Below are 17250 nucleotides of genomic sequence, written 5' to 3'. Positions count from 1 at the left end.
GGAAAAACCTGCTTTGAGCCCTGGGTTTGTGCGTCCCAGAACAGATTTCCCTCGCTCCTCGCTCCCTCGGGCTGGCTCCAGCTCTCGGTACAGCCCTTGCGGGACCAGCGAGTGGTGCGGGAGGCCGGGGATCAGCGGGAGCCGGTGTCGGCGGGGGGCAGTGGCGGAGCCCCGCGTTGTGCCGTGCCCCGGCGCTGTGCTGTGCTGTGCCGTGTTGTGCCGTGCCCCGGCGCGGCGGTGCTGTGCTGTGCCGTGTTGTGCCCCGGCGCTGTGCTGCGCCGTGCTGTGCCGTGCCCCGGCGCTGCGGTGACGGGCGCAGCGTTTCCGCGCCTGCCGCCGCAGCCCTGCCCCCGCCGCCTGCGCGGCCGGCCCGGCCCGGCGGAGAGGCGGGGGGATTTCCAAGCGCCGGCGGCCTCGCCGCTTCCTCTCCTTGTTTTGCTTTCGATCTGGCCCTCTCTCCGCCCGGGCGGAGGCACTGAACTTTTAGTTTTGCTCCCGCGATTATTCAGCGCCTGTTTTCATTTCCATTTCGTGTCCCCTGGCAACGGCGGTAACCTTGAGGAATTATATAAGGGCCGCGAAAACGGGCCGGCAAGGTAATTTTGAATTGTTTTCTATTTTTTCTATTTATTCTTTTCTTCTTGTTTAATTTTAATTTTTTTTTTTTTTACCGCATTGCCGCCGTTTCCGTGTGCGGGGCACCGGGGGCTCCCGGGCAGATGCGCATCGGTTTTAAAAACAAAAGGTCGGGCTGCAGGGTCCGGGGCCGAGCCCGATTCCGCTGCTACATTTGAGACGGGGCGGGGGGGAAGGGAAGACGCGGGCGCGGCGAAGATGGAGCGGACGGGGGGTACCCGCCGCATCCCGGCTGGGGAGGGAGCTCGGACGCACAGACAAAGGCGGGGGCGTTGGATCGGGAGGGCCGCGGCGCGGCCCGGGCCGGGCCGGGCCGGGGGGCCCCGCACTTGTTGCGGGGCTGGCGGCTGCCGGTGGCTCCGACAGGGGAAGGGGAGCGGCGGCGGCGCGGGCGGAGGGGCCGCGGGCGGGGGTCGCTGCGCCGCGGGGGGGGCGCTGCCCGCGCGGGGGCCGGGAAGGGGCGTGGCCCTGCCCCCCCGCCCCGCCTCGCGGAGGGCCCGTTACACAAGCGGCGGGGCGGGGCCGCCGCCGCCCCCCGGCCCCAGCACCGCAACCCTCCGGGCCAGGGAGGGAGCGGGGGCCGGGGGCATCCCGGGATCCCAGCCTCGTGAGGGCACGGCAGCGGCAGTGCGGAGCGAGGAGATGGAGCGGGGCTGGGGGCGGTCAGGCCGCGGCGGGCGGGTTCCGCGGGAGCGGCGGAAGGAGGAAGTGGCGCGGCCGCTCGGTTCCCTGCAGGAACAGCCTCTGGCGCGGGCCCCGCGGCGCGGCCGCCTTTGCAGGCGCTGTCCTGCCCCACGCCAGCGAGCGGAGGGCCAAGCGCTGCATCTCTAACCCCAGAGGGAAGTTAGGAACCAGGATTTTCTTTGTGTGCAGTACGCAGGGCCAAGTTTCAAGCGCCTTGCGATGTCTGGGATTAAAGTTGCAAGTACCTGAAGGGTAGGATCCTTCGGTCCAGGGTCCCAGAGGTACTTAGGTCTTTAACTCACGTTTTGATTAGTGTGAGCTCTTAAACAGGAGAGTCTGTGTCTTAGCTTTACTTATTTAGACACAGAGCTCAGATAAAGGAGTTCCGGAGTACAGAACTTTCCTTCCGGTTAGTGTACAGTTGTAATTTATAGCCCACCTTACCGTGCTAAGGTCTTGCAGACAGCATTCTCTTGAAGGTACAAGCAGTTGTAAATGATGATCTCAGTTTCTGGAGATGAAATACGACATGTTTAAGTTTACAGTTATTTTATTTAAGTCTTAACAACCTTTGCAGAATGCATGTGTTAGTACCATAAAAAGAGAGTTGAGTGGAGCAGCAACATTTAAATTCACCCTAATAGACACAGTCACACAAAAGCAGCAGGACTGATTTGTGAGGCAGATGGTTTCAGTCTCAGTCGCAGTCTTTCGTTGTCACCAGCCACTTCTGATGCATCAGTGTCCTTCTTTGACCCCTGTTGGTAGCATGCCACGAGGAAATTACTTCATGTGCCTCTTTCTTTTTGCTGGTAAGCCATGGTGGTAGGAGCTTCAACTCCTTAGACACGGTATCACTTCATTGTGGTCATGTGCCACACTGCAGCTCTTCAGTGAGGTACAGGCACAGCAGGGTGTCAGCCTGCTGAGCCCTGTGTTATCTCTCTCAGGTTGGGGTCCCTGGTTGGCAGATGGCAGATAGAGCAGTCAGTCATTATTATTGTTTGGCACATATATTAGCACTGCCACCCAGTTACTTGCTGATGACAGAAGTGACAGATTTTAGGAGATGTCAAGTCAGTCTCTAGAGAAGAGCTGTTCACCACACACCACGCTGTGTGGAAATGGGTAGCCAAGAGGTATGAGAAGTAACATGCAGGCTGTTAGGAAGGGGTGTCAAAGGCCCCATTCTCCACTGAGCAAAGGTCTTTGATGTCTGGGACCGAGTGGAGTTAGAGGCAGTTTTAATACAGAGTTGAAAAAATGATGAAGTAAAAAGGGTGCTAAGATTCAAGAGAAAATAAAGTATTTTTGGAATAAATACAGTCTACATTAGAAGAATAGGCTTTATGTAAATAAATTTGCAGCCAGGCTATGTATGCCTTCAATAAAAACATGTACTTATATATACTGTATATATATTAATATATGTTTAAAAATCAAACAGTGGGAAAAAGCTGGTGGATGAAGAATGTAAAGTTTGCCATGACACATTCTCTCTTGAAGTGGTGCACCAGCTCCATGGTGTTAAAACATCTCCATGATAGAATACTTGGAATATCAAAAACTTTGTGGATGCATAGAGAGGACAGAGTAGCTTGCACGTGCATGATGTGGGAAACTTTTTGTTAAAGAGGAAATAACTGTTTGGGGAAGTAACACAGAGTCCCATGGCTTGATGTTCTAGGCCTGTATAGGAAGAGTAGAGAGATTAGGGCTATATAACCTAGATGTTGATAATAACTGTCATATATTAAGGGAGTGTAGAGAAGCTCCAAGAGTAGGAAATACTATCATTAATGGGAGGTCTCACTTGCCCCCATGTAGATTATATCATGGTCCAATATGAAATTTGCCCAGGTGCCAAAAAACCCTGCTTTCTGGGTGTAGCTTGTACAGATTCTCTGGGGGTAACAACTCTGGACAAGGTACTGGCCAGCAAGAATTTTGTTCAGAATTTTGCATTCAAAATCCCAGCCAGCTCTGACGTGACAGGGATCATAATGTCCTTAAATTCAATTTATGTTTTAGGAGCAGCAAAGGCAAGAGCTGTTGTGGCAGTGTTTAGTCTTCCAAAATAGGTCTTCATATAGCGAGGAAAGAAATTAATCAAATGGTGAGATGTAGCCAAAAGTGTAAAATAGTTGCAAGTGGCATGTAATTCTTCAAACTAAACTAAACCATGACAGTCATCTGTCAAAAATACCAAAAAAGTTGAGCAGGCCAACAAGCAAAGTAAAGCAGCTCAGTACAGGTGAAAAGACGTCTTTCAAATGTTTTTTCTTCAAACGTGAAAGGTGGAAAAGAACATAAAATCTGTGTCAAGCACAATAAGGTAGGCTAAAGAGTCATGCTAACTGGAAACAGTTAGAAAATACTCTGAATTGCATCAAACCCAGGAAGCCTGCTGATAAGTTATCCATGCATAGGAGGAGTGCCCAAGGAAGATAAAGTCAGCGGAAGAGTGAAACAAATTCTCTGAGCCTTGCTTCACCGAGAAAGAGTTTAAGGAGATTCTCTTGCAAGAGGCTTTCTATTTTTTTAAGGAGTGAACATGTTGGGGAAATTTTCCCAAAGCAAAGTGGCTGTGAGAGAGGGTATGAGAACAAACCATTGAGAAGGATGACGTATAAGGCAGGAGGTGATACTTGTTGCAGAGTTTTGAAACAAGCTAAATGGAAAGTTGCTGATATGTTGCCTCGTGTGTAACTCCCTGAGTAGGCCTGCCCTGGTGCTCTAGAAACAGAATGTAACAAATGAGCTGTCAGTTTTCCAGGGTTTCTGTGGGGACTGAGAACTCAAGGACGGGCATTTTCGGCTGATTGGTTGTTTGCCAGGGATTGGTGAATGGGACTAGTGAACATGGGTATAAATGTGAAACAGTGACAAAGACTAGGCCTGACTTTTGTTGCCGGGGCGTTGCCTGTCATGACTTCTAGCGTTCTCTGAAGGTATTGCTGAGCTGTTGTCTGGTTGATACAGTCCTTACTAAAGCAGGGCCTGTTTCAAGGTGGGATCAGTTTGCTTTGGGCTGTGCAGTCATGGCCAGTTTGCTCAATGAAAGGAGGTTGTACCCCTCACCCCAAGTCTTCCCAGGGTCTATGCCGTTCAAGGGATGGAGGAAGGGATAGGTGGGGATGTGACAAGTTTGCTGGTTGTATTAACTCATTTGGAGCATGAAAATCCCAAAGGCTGAACCACAAAGTCTGAAGAATCTTGTTTTGAAAGTCTGGATGTAAATTTGCAGATGAAGTTCAGTAGAGACCAATTTCAGTGTAATGCACGTGGAAGGATTTGCAATTCTTATTTCCTGTCCACAAAATGAAGTGTGAACTGACTTTCTACTCAGGAAAAAATCATACAACATATATAATCAAATGAAAAAATAAGCTCTCTGCCAAGATGTGGCTAATAAAGGACAGGACAGGTTAGAAATTATTAGGAAGGAGTTAAAAAAAGAAATAGAAAACACCATCGTGCCTCTACAAATCCATGTTGGTCCCCTCTCCTGATTCAGGAAGTAGTGGAAGTTGCTGAGCTACAGAGGAGGATGTCAAAGATCATCAAGGGTATGAAGGAGCTTTTGTGAAAGAGTAAGTAGCTTGGAAAAGAAGTGACTGAAGGGGCCATGGGGATATTCTTTAAAATCACTAGTGTCATGAGGAAAGTGAAAAGGTAAGATAAATGAGACCCAAATAAAACAATTGGGAGGCAACTGCAAAACAACAGGTGTTTGTCCTGCAATACGTGAATTGGGGTGCTCACAGTCACTGCATGTATGTCAGGAGTTTACTCAGGTTCATGAGTGATTAGGCAGTCTGTGGGAGAGAAACTTGCTGTGCAACTTAGCAGTCAGGACAGTTCAGTATCAAATTCTGGGCACTGACTGCTGACAGAGAATTACTGCAGATGCTGATCAAGTATTGTTGCTGAAAACTGCTAATAGAAACTTGCACTGAGAAGCATGAACTATAGTGCATTTGCAGATAACAGAGAGAGGCAAGGCCACATATTGCCCTTTGCTATGTGAAACTTGTAGCATAAGATTTTATCAAACTTCCAGGGGAAAAAAGAAGTCTATGATGATCGTGTTTAATTTGGGCTTACTACCCTAGCCCTCGTTAACCCAACACCAGGTTAAGTCAGGTTAAGTGTATCCTGTATGCTTTTAGCATTGCATTGGAACAGTACCCCTGCAAAATTCCTCTGACATTTGCAGGATTAGAACCTCAGCTTGTATTTTGTGCACCATATATTGAAAGTCATAGTCCATTTCTAGGTAAAGATACAAAACTAATCACGTGTTACTCTTGCTTATCTCTGTGTCTCATTTGTAAAGATTCCTCTTTTGAAACTTGATTCTTCAAAGGCCTACAATTATTGGGATATTGAGGGCATAAACCATAAGACAGTGTTTACAGAAGTTTTATTGTAGCTTGTGCTACTACAAACTGTGATTAGTGCAAGACATTTTCTGTTTCGTCCTTTGAGATCTCAAGTGCAAAACAAAACAACAAATAAGTAAGCTGAAAAGATTCTGGGTACAGTAAATGAGAGGAACAGATTTGTTAAGTTGCATATTCCTCATGTATGAATAACATTATGCAAAAAATCATTTGGTGTAATTAAATAATTTCCTCTTGGGGTTTTTTGGTTTTGGTTTGGTTTGGGTTTTTTTCAGAAGTTTTATTGGAACTGTATGAAGGTTATTCCTTGTATTGACTATGTGTAAACTCTTGTGTTAAGATTAAAATAGCCACTAAAAAGAACTGAAACCAACAATTAACAGTTAGTGGAAAGGAATCCATGTTAACAGTTTAGAGTTTAATGTCAGTCTATATGTATGTAAATATATATATGCAGATATACATATCTATGTATCTACATGTATATAAATACATAAAATTAAGATACTTTGTATATAGCATAAATAATACATTGTACAGCGCATACTTCTTATTGATAAACTGTGAAAAGGTTTTAAAACTTGCTCTTATGGTTAGTGCTGGATATGTTTTCAATTTCTTGGGAGCTCATGTAAAATATCTGGTTTTTTGAATAACCTAGAGAAGAAAGAAAGAAGTGGTAAGCAGTACAGTAATGTTTGGTTTCTTAATTCATAATAAATTGCAACCCCAACTTCCTGTATGCTGGAAATCTTCTGATCCCCTTGTTTGCTTGGGAGCAGATTGCATTAAATCAAGTACAGTAGTCTTTAGGACAAGGCAAACATTTTATCTTGTTGCAGCTTGGACACCCATCCAGGAGCAAATCTGCCTGCATGTGGCATGTTGTTTCACCCCAGGTGCAGAATTTAAATTTTAACTCTTAAGTTATTTTAACATTCTATTGTTTCTATGTAGGTTGCTATCTTTCAAGATAAGGTTGGAAGTAATAACTTTCATATTCCTGTCTATTAAAAAATAGGACAGGTTGTTGTTTGTTGGTTTTTCAGCTAACCTTGACAGGCTTGGTTTGTAGCTCCCAACATATTTCTGGTGTTAGGAACGGCGTTAAGGTGCGTCAAAACTGTTTAAATTTGTCCTTTGTCTTGAACTGCACGTGACAGTGGATGTTGTCTAACCATTTCCCTTTTGCTGTAAAATTATTTTAAGTACTTTTTAAAGACTTAGATACTTAACATTATTACAGCACAAAAGAAGGAAGGGTTGCTTACGCATTTGGTTTTGAAAAGTGTGACCTGTGGTTGAGTTCTGCTTTCTGATATGTATGGAGGGATATATGTGACTTGAAGGGCCTGGTAAGTGCACAGAAGACAAAGCCTGTACTGTACTATTTCTCTTGATATTGAATATTGCTTGACACCATTCCAGTCAAGCCTCTTACAGCTTTATCTAAGCAAGATAATGCCTTTGTTGTTTAATAAATTAAGGTAGCAATAAGTTTAGCTCTTTATGTGCATTTCATGCATATATTTATAACACATTTAGTGCATGATGTGGGCTTTTGTGCATTTGATGTACTGGCTGCTCTTTTAAGGTGTTTTGTTGAATCCTGTAAATGGCTTTATATGCAACTGAAGCATGACTCAAGTGGAAAATACTGAAGTATTGAATTTAATTGGATGAGGCATATAAATCTGTAAAATCAAAACTAAACAGCCCCACCCCAAAACACTTTCCAAAATTGTGACAGCATCTTAAAAAGTTTATATAAAATAAAAATAATTCTGCAATAGGAAAACAGGCAGAATAGGAGAGTAATATTTTTAAATTACTGAAAGCTTGCCTGCAGCATTTGAAATCCCAGCAGTGTTACATGAAAAAGATGAAAGCAAAACTTGGGGATAAAATTGAAACCAAATATAAACAAAAGTGAAACCAACTCCATTGGTTTTCATTTCCCAGTTGGCAAAAATGAAAGAATAAACACAGAGGAAAGAAGCATGAGAACTGAACTTGAAAAATTAATTCAGTTTTACCATTTATTTAATCTGTCATCTAAATTTGACTGCTGCATGGCAGTACTCCCTTAGCAAACTACACAACAGAGGGTAGGGGCTGCACTCCTGGTTTATCCGGGTACCACTTTTCACAGCCAGAGGTTTGGGCAATGGCCCTGCAGTAGGGGAAGTGGCATCTTTTTCAGTCACGGAAGTGCCGTTTTGAAATGCTGTGGCAAACACGTACACAAAGTACAGTGGAAGTGATGACATCCAGGAGGATGAAAGGGAGTCAGTCATTCAGCTGGCCAGAGCACTTGAGCTTTAGTCATGTTGAGATTCGAGTTGCTAATAGGATTGGGTATAAAATACATGGTGGGCTTTTTTTTTGCATCCCACCTTTGGAGTCATCCACTTACATCTGGGGCAGATCAACAGTAACCAAAGATGTAATCCGGTATCAGCTTTGCTGATGGCACGAAGTGACTGTGAATGGTTTCACTCAATTTCCACAGATCAGTCAGCAGCTAGAATGTACTTTGTGACCTTGAGAACTATGTGGTGAATTAGTCAAAAGATGGCCAAACATTGGATGGCTGTGTAATCTCAAATGAATGTCCTTCGCCTATTTAGAGATGCACGCTCCAGGCCTGTATCGAAAAAAGTTGGGTGTTGATGAGAAGCTTGGACAATCTCTGCTCTGCTAAAGCTGTACTGGGGTGAAATGAAAGACTTTAATTCCAGAGGTCTAATTCTCACACACTTGAACACATTGCATTCAGGCATATAAAAACTAAATTCTCTGGATGCCAAAACAATTCTGGAGATTTGAGATTGATGAGGGAAGCCAAAGAAGTCTAGCTTTTTTTAGTTTAATAATATTTATGCAGCTTAAATGAGAAATGAAGATGAGTTGAGTTGTCTCACTCTAGGTCAGTAGTATTTTAGGAAACTTCCGAGATAGAAACAGCTGCTGCAGATCACAAAGTTAGGCTGTCTAATTGCTGTTGGTCTGTGGTCAACACAAAAACTTTAAATTAAAAGCACATTTTGCAACCCATCCTATTAAGTATTCATATCTTGTATGTCCTGTGGCAGAGGAAAGAGTAGCATTTTTAGAAAAAGGAGCATAGATCGTATAATTTCAACCAGCATAAGTACAAGCATTTTATACTTAGTACACCCTAGGTGCAAGCCCTTCAAATGTGTGTACAAGAGAAAGACATTTCTCTCTTAAATTCTCCAGTGTCAAGCAATATCTCTCTAATAACTAATTCAATTTATTATTTGTGCTCCACACATCTGCTTCTTTCATGGTGCTGTTTTTGTAACTGTAAATAGTTCATGTGACAGACAAGTTTCCAGCCCACAGTGTGGATGATTCAGAGGATCCCAGCCCCCAAGTCTGTGCCTGCCATGATCTGTCTGTAAAGAAAGTGTCTAAGTAAGCATGAGAGGGTTTTTTACAAATCCAAACTTGTGTATACTTTTCATGAATACCTTTTCTTAGAAGTAAAGGAGAAATTGCTTTGCTGAAAGGGCTGGGTCTGCTTCTCTCAGTGAGGTTAGGCAGAGGTAGTTTATGTCTTTTGCTGCCGGATCTGGGTGCTGTCCTAGCGATTAGAAGTTTGGGTAGCAAAGGTGTAGTTGTGGGTTAGCTATTAACTTCAGTGGTAGAAACTGCCCTTGCCCAGACAATAAAATGAAAGCTTTAAGCAAATATTAAATCGCACTTTAGTGTAGTGTACAAATAGTTCTTGCTGTGTGTTGCAGAACAGTGTGTTATACAAACAAAGGTAGCTGTGAGAAACAAGCCAAATCCAAGCAAGGTGGATTACATCAGGTGCAGGTCATGGCCGGTGAACGTGAAACTCTTCCTTGAACACATTTCTCAGTGTTTGCTATCTGGAATAATTTTTTTCTGTATCTCTTGAGTGCTTCTAAAATGTCTTTGTCTTCTTGCAGTCCTGTGTGAGCCTCACAAGCCATCAGTGAGGGAACAATGAGATTAAGCACTTTTCTTTTACAATGGCTCTTTTCTGATGTATAGCACCCTATAAAGCACTCATCCTGTACTTAGGCAAAGGAATGTTAAGCAGGACACTGAGATAAAGGCTGCCCAGGCTTTAAAAGGTACTCTCACAGTTTAAGATCCTGATCTTGCAGGTATGCGCATGCATAATTTTCCACTGCTTTCAGAGAGATCCATGTAGTAAAAGTGCTCTTAAAAGTTTTAGGGATGTCTCCTGTAAACCTAGAGATCATGAGAATGCAGTGGTCTAACAGAACCATGCCCTTGAGTTGCATCAGTGAAGTGATTCTTTATAATGGTTTGAGCTTTAATAGCCTTCTCGTTTTCAGCGGGCTGGAAAATTCTTTATGTATCAGGTGTCAAATGCTGAGCTTTCCTGGCAGCTTTAAAGAACACGCAAAGTTTGTCTTCCATGGATTCCAACTGACACAGCTAAGCAGCAGCAGCAATTACGTGCGGGTATTCAGGAGTGGATTCACATGGAAGCGCTTAATCCAGAATAAAATTGATTATTTTGAGGATAACTGCTCCTCAATGCAAGGAATTAATTACTCCCTGACAGCCATGCCAGCAAATCTCTTGTTGTAAACAAGCCCCTCCCAAACTTATCTGAGTGAAATACAGGAAAGTCACCACCTCTCTTCTAGGCAGCATTTGAGAGAAAAATATTTAAAATCCCAGATACTGAGGACAAATCAGTCATGAGATGTAACACAAACCTTAAGACGAAAACAAATCAGGTATTGGATTGATTATTAATAATCATTTTATCTCTGGTTTTGAGACTCTAGGAGGAGGTGGCAAGGGAAGTCTTCTGCAGTTGCATGCTGTAGAGTGTCTCTTGTACAGATGTGTTTTCATCCTGATGCCACCAGTATCTGGTGTTTCCCATCTTCACTCCCTGTAAGACCTGAGAAACAAATGAAAGAAACCCCCAGGAAACAAAGTATTCTTTTAAAGCTGAAACTGATGCAATAATTTTGTATTGTCAACACTTGCAGACATCAATGTGTGTGCAAATGATCATCGTGGTAAGGATACTTCAGAGATGATCTTTAGCAATCTGTTAAAAGCCTGGCCCAAATTCCCAGCTGATGTAGGTTGCTGCAATGCCAGAGAAGTGAACGTGCTCAGCCACAGACATTGTGTTCTTCAAGTGTGATGATAGTGTTCAACACAGGAGCCAGTGCAAGGAAATTTCATTGTGGGTATTGAGAGGCTGAAGCCTTGCTTCATTATGGCTAAGTCCAGAAGCAAAAAAAGAGCAACCTTCTGGGTTTATTGTATTAAAATGAGATGGCTTTTCTTCAGTGAACTTCTAGTCTACAAATCCAAGGGTTAACTTTAATGAGGCCTGAGATCACTGCAAAATAGCAACTCCTGTCTTTGCTGCTGAGGGAAAATAAGCTCTGCATGGAAACCAAAGAGTCTGTTTTGATGTGTAACATCTGAATCCCAGCCAGGGCATATTAACACCCTTTGGGTGGAACAGAAATGCTGTAGGGCTGATGAAACAGACTCTATATACAGTATGAGTTCTCACTGTACATTTTCGTGAGCATGTTTAACATGCAGTCTGTAATGCTGATTTCAATACGTTTGAGTTATTTTTGCCTTTGTTTTATTTGGTTGTTGTTTTGTTTTCAGGGAAAGTCAGGTTGGTTGTTTTTTGCCCTCTGTTTGTACCTTAAGGATAAAAGGGCTTTTCTTCATTCTACTTTGTGTATCTTTCTTGGGAACAGCAGCAGGAGAGGAGTGCATGCTCAATACTTCCTTCCTCCTCCATCTGCCTTGCAGTGAGGTGGACACAACCTGGACACTGCATTGCAGAGCCTTGGAAAGTTGCGTAGCTGTTGCTAACATGAATCTGTCATGCAGAAGCCTGGTTTCCCAGGTTTTTCACCACCCCACAAAGCTTTCCTCTTAGCAGCCATAGCCTGGTTGTGGTTCTGCCACATTTTGTTTGGGAAACTAGGGAAACAAGTGAAGTATTGCCCAGTGGTTGCCAGCACAGGTTCTTCTTAATGGCCAGGGCATGCCTTACACCAGTCTGACCAGGACCTGTGCTCTCCCACCCTGCCTGTTGTCCAATTCTTGGCTTTCTGGCCTGTGTTGATGAAGTTGCCTCCTTCCTGCAGGCACCGGAGAAAATAAGGTACCACCTTTCCTGGCTGCAGTGAACTCTTTCTTGGTGATGGGCAGGAAGGACATAGTCTTTTCTGCAGTCAACAAAACATTAGGAAAGAGCAGGAAAAATACTGCCATTGCTACAATGTGGATCAAGAGTTACAGACAACACAGGAGCAATTGACCATGGTGAATACTTTAAGGAAGCTCATGGCAAGAGGTGCTTAGTGAGAAGCAAACCTGCCAGTGATGTTTCCCCCATCCCTCCCTGTTCAACAGGGCATCACTGACAGAATAATGGTAAGGAAAAAGAGGCACTACTACATGCAGTTTAAAAGACCAAAGAGGGTAGGTTTTGCTTTCTAACTAGCTATGAATCCAGAAAGTCTGGTTTTTATGGGTTTTCTTGCTTCAAATCTGTTTTCTAAGCAAGGATTTCATTTTTAACCCGTAACCCCTGTACCTCTAAGAATGGCAATGCCCACTTTTCCTCATTTACTACTCTTTAATGAAGTGTTTTGCTGTTGGTTCCAAAAAAAGATATGGATATTTGCATAATTTGGGATTATCAGAAAGAAGCCATGTTCTGCAGCACCTGTGGTAAGATTCTCCTCCACCTCATGGCAGATGGAAAATGTACCAGGCAGAGGTTTTGTCTCCTCACAGACTGTGGGGAGGGGGATTTCAGGTGTCCACAGTCAAAGCAGCTGAGTAAAGCGCATTTCTATTGCTCTTTCAGCATCAATCTCAGATTTCTGAAGTAATTCTGAGCAGCTGAGTCTACCAGGTTTTCTTATCTGGGAGAAGGCTCTATACCTCTGATGAACTTGACTTTGGAGCAGGGCTTTGCTCAGAGTACAAATGGTTAAATCTTTGCAAGTAGTATTCACAGCAGAATAGCTGAAAAAGGTGGTCATATAAGCAAAATCCTGTATGAAGGAAGAGTTCAGTCTGTGACCAAAGAGCAGAATTTTGCTCCAAGTACTGTTCTTTTAAAAAAGATCATGTTTCCTTGTATGCTGGAACAGTCTTGGCGCAGACACAAATACAGAACCCAGTTCTCTGAATCCTAAAATTAGCGTATGGTCTCATTTCAGCATATCTCTTTGGTCACATGGGATGATTGATGCTTTTCTTAACTCCATCAGCCTTAGCAAACAAAGGGAATAGTTTAAAAGTTTATCAGCAAAGCACAAGTAAAGATAACTTCACCAAAAAAAAAAAAAAAAATTGCTCGTTCTGTATTTGCAGAGAAAAGATAAATCGATACCATGAAATATTCTGTACATGTCCTCTGAGGAACAGATGTTTTTCCACAGCTTTGAGCAAAGGCTGTGACCTATGTCACAAATGTGCCTCCAAGATCTTATCCCACCTTAAATTTTCACAACCATTAATAATATTTCCATATATTGACAAATCTTTAAACTAGGTACTTTGTGATAGGGAAAGAAGAACTGCTTTTCTGGCTTTTTTTTTTTTTTTTTTTTTTTTTGTTCCACAGAAATATACTTTTAAGAAAGTACCCACAGGCATAGAGTAGCTTCTGTTTTTGGGATAACCTTTTCAGTTATCCAGATGCTGCCAGAGTGAAACTGAAGGAAAGAGAACATCGTGTACTGCTCAGATGTAATGCCTGCCATGCCATTGCTTTCACTTTCTGTCTACAACTGCTGTAATTCTAGTGAAGAGCTCTTCATTCTCAAAGGTTACACTTTCTGTATGGCAGGAGTGTTATCTCTGTCAAGGAAAAAAAGTCAGACTTACTAGAATGTTCTAGTGGAGAGCAGGGAGGACTACAAGCTCTTTATCAAACATTATGGAGTGGAAATATGTGTATATGCAGATTGCAACCAGTTTATACCTTGTTGGGGAATAGCCTTCACCATGTTCTTGAAGTTTCTAGTTGCAAAAAATAGGCTGAACTGACCACAGAACTAGCACAAATAGTGCAGTAATTAAAGCTTCAAAGAAGATCAAAATAATCCCTCCATAAACTGTGGTGGCAGCCCATGCATGGGCCATGCTTCTTGTATGGGAAGGGGTCTTCACAGGCTCCCAGTGGCCTCCCCCTCCATGCAAATGCCAGTGATTGGGGCTGATGTCTTGCCCACTTGCTGTTGGCTTGGGAATAATTTTTTTTGATGGCTTAATGTCAATTGGTATACTTAAGCTCCCACCCCCAAAACAGAAAATGCCCCTGACTGTGGCACCCTCTGATACTGAGACGGGTGGTAAAAAGAGCAAGAAAAGGAAAATTACATTTATGGAGCTACCAGTGTTAATATATTTGTAGGAGGCATGGTTAAAAATACTGGTTCTTGAAGACTGGCTGTCTTATTAAGAATGTCTTACTAAGAATCATAAGGTGATACCCTAGCAGGTAGTCCTACTTACAATGTCTAAATGAGCTTCTCTTTTCAGATAGGGCAGGAAAATGCTTTCCAAGGTTCCATCTGGAGTTGACTGTGTTTCCTGGTGATTATTCTTCCTTTCGTCCTCCATGAGACAGTGATAAACCAGAAGAAAACACAAAGAGGAATTATTTTCAACATAATGCCAGAAAGACTCCAACACTGGGTCTCTGGGAGTATTAAGTGTTTTCCTGTGCTCTCTGCAAAGAGATTCTGGGGGTCAGTAGCATCCAGATTTAAAGCTGTTGTCTAAAAGCACAGGAACAGTTTTGGATTAAGGGGTTTCTCCCTGTCCTTCCCACCTGCTCCTTCCCACTCCTATGCCAGAGTGCCTTCCTCTCTTGTTTGTGCTGTCATGTGTGCCTTTGAGCAGGATGGGAGCCATGGTCCAGGTTCAAACAGATAAAAGAGACCCCACAGAAAGAGGTGTTGCTTGTGAGCCTGCTAAGTTCCTGGACTTATTCAGAAAGCTGCCTATGCAAAGAGTAGTGCTAGCATGCAGCAAAACTGGGATGGGACTGAAGGGTGATGGAATGATGGAGTACGAGGTGCTTCTTTGCCACTGGTGGAGCTGCTGCTGCTCCTTCCCTCTGCAGCCCCATCTGGCTCTGCTCCTCTCCCTGGCTACCTCCACCCATGGTCTCTGCAGGGTGGAGGAAGATGGTGTCAAGTGACCCAAGGCAGTCATTAAGCCATTTTCCTCCTGGTTAACCAGAGTGTGAAGGTTCAGGCAGGCAAAAGTAACCAGGCTTCTGGAGAGGTTTGCTTAGGCCAGCGAATGGGTACCCACAGCTCAGGAGATCATGGTAGTGGTGAAGCCAGTGAGAACTGGATGCCTTGACAGCTCTGAAAATACTGTTATACATGCACTTGCCCCCAGTACAGAAAATACCACTGGCTGCATGTAGCTTCTTCTAGGTGTGAATGTGCAGGGGAAGTGCAACATTAAGGCTGACCAGGAGTGGGAGGTAGGTGCATAAGTGCATTAATTTTAAAGCCTGCTCCACATTACAAAAGTTGATGTTTTGTTTTCCATAAAAAGATCGACTGTTTCTGCTTTTTTTCTTTCATCTGGGTAAACACTGGAGAGAGGCTGGCAAGAAACTTGACATGCCTGCTGTTTTGTAGGGCTCACCTTAGTTTCTGACTTTGCAGGTTTGTTTCATATTTGATACATTCTGTTGGATGGTGAAGCTGGCATGGTGTTAGGCAATGGCCCCTGAAACTTTACATGATTTTGCTGCCTATTTTGGAGCATTTCAAAGGTCTTTACAAACTGCAGTAATTCTTAATGTCAGGTGATTGAGTCTGTACTCACTGATGGATGGACTCTAGGTTCTCCCACCTGGAGCCAGTGGAATAAGGCTTCAAGTGCACCCAGTAATGCCATTTATGGACAGACAGGAGCTACTTTAAAGGCACTGCAGAAGCTGATGTTTCTTTCTGTACAAATAAATCATGCATTTGACAGCTCTGGATGGAGATATGGCACCTTTATTTCCCACAGGCAATTACTCAGTAGAGTTGAGTTGGTATTTTCATCAAAAGGATGTTGTTGATATGCAACTGCCAAAAACCGTGCTACATTTTAACACCATTGTGGTCAGTGCTGTCCTGAGGCAAACAGGTCTGGGAATGTCTTCTGAAGACATCCAGCTTTATTTTCATCAGCATGTGCTCTTAAAGGAGCATGGGGTGGGGGTTGTGTTTTGATGAGCAGAAGCATGGCTGTACTTGTCCCTCTGTGAAGGACGTAACTCCAGAACTCACTGTTCCCTCCAGCTGAACATCCTTGTAGGATTATTTTTAGCTGGGTTTGAATTTATTTTCAGATGAACAGGTCTTGGGAGTCACTCCTCCCTTCTCACAAGCCAAACTTCTCTCTTGATTACCTTGGATTAATTTGTCTTAGTGTGGGTGATGGATGTGAAGGTGTGTGTTGATGGTTGCAGTTGCTAATCCCAGAGGAATCCCAGGGTGCCAAAAAGATGAGCACCTCTCTTCAGCATCTGCAGGGGAGCAGCTAGGGAAGCCCCCAGGGATGTGGGGGGGAACAGACAGGCTGGCTCAACTCTGCCATTTTGGGCAAGACTGGCTTCCTTGTAGTAGCGATTGTCAGGAGCTTTCTCATTTCCTGAAGTGTATTGCTTTTGCACAAAGGCAGCTTCTGTTTCTTCCATGTTGCCTGTCCCAAGTGGGATTCGTTGCTGCTGCTTTCAAGATGACTTTTCTGCCTTCTGTCTAATTTGTTCATTCAGATGGGCTTGAAATTTGTCTTAGGGGCTCATTATCCAGAAGATGAGTCTGACTGCTAAATGGGAACACTCATATTGAATGTTGAATCTGATGCACCGTGTTTCCAGGAACTGTCCCGAAGTGCATGCATACTTAAAAATACCTTACAAAGAAATGCATCTGTTGCAGATAATTATTTCTTCCTTGTCAGACAAATAAAAATTTACTCATGTTTTCAGTACATTGCCACTTGGATTTTTCAGCTTTGACTCAAACTGTAGTAGGGGAAGATGGTAGAGATCTGTACACATTCTACAACCTGGATGAGGATTGTTGCTGCCAATGGGAGGGGGATGCAGCAGCACAGCCAGCTGTTTGCCACCAACCTGGGGGCTGAGAAAATTGTACCTGCATCACCCTGGCCCAGAAAACATCTTGCCTCTTACACAGAGAGGGGATATGCACAAGGCCTTGTCCACTGTTGGGTTCCTGGGGCTGGCTGGTTTTTCCTATCTGAAGAGAACCTGAAGGGAGCTGAGCAGTTGCAACCATTTTCTGAGCTATTTTAGATATTTGTAGTTACAGCACAGGCTGCAGCTGAAGCACAAGTGACCAGCTCCGCACAGTAGTAAACAAAATACCAGTACGTTTGTTAAGAGATTAGTGTGAGCATGGCTGCTGGTAAATTCTCTGAACACATCAAAGAACCTTATTGTTAC

At 43.7% G+C, this 17250-nt stretch overlaps 1 protein-coding gene across 2 annotated transcripts in view; it reads left to right on the top strand.

Moving 5' to 3' along the window:
- Positions 1 to 355: 355 nt before the first annotated feature.
- IRF2 (interferon regulatory factor 2) overlaps positions 356 to 17250 on the top strand; it is a 41275-nt gene continuing 24380 nt past the window's right edge. For both annotated transcript variants that reach the window (XM_039550893.1, XM_039550892.1), the window contains exon 1: positions 356 to 596. The gene's annotated coding sequence lies outside the window, so the exon portion shown is untranslated. The remainder of the gene's footprint in view (positions 597 to 17250) is intronic.

The sequence above is a fragment of the Corvus cornix genome, chromosome 4 (genome assembly GCF_000738735.6).
Source record: "Corvus cornix cornix isolate S_Up_H32 chromosome 4, ASM73873v5, whole genome shotgun sequence".
In the NCBI taxonomy this organism is placed as follows: domain Eukaryota; kingdom Metazoa; phylum Chordata; class Aves; order Passeriformes; family Corvidae; genus Corvus; species Corvus cornix.
Note: the sequence above shows the minus strand (reverse complement) of the source record. Positions and strands in the feature narration are given on the sequence as shown.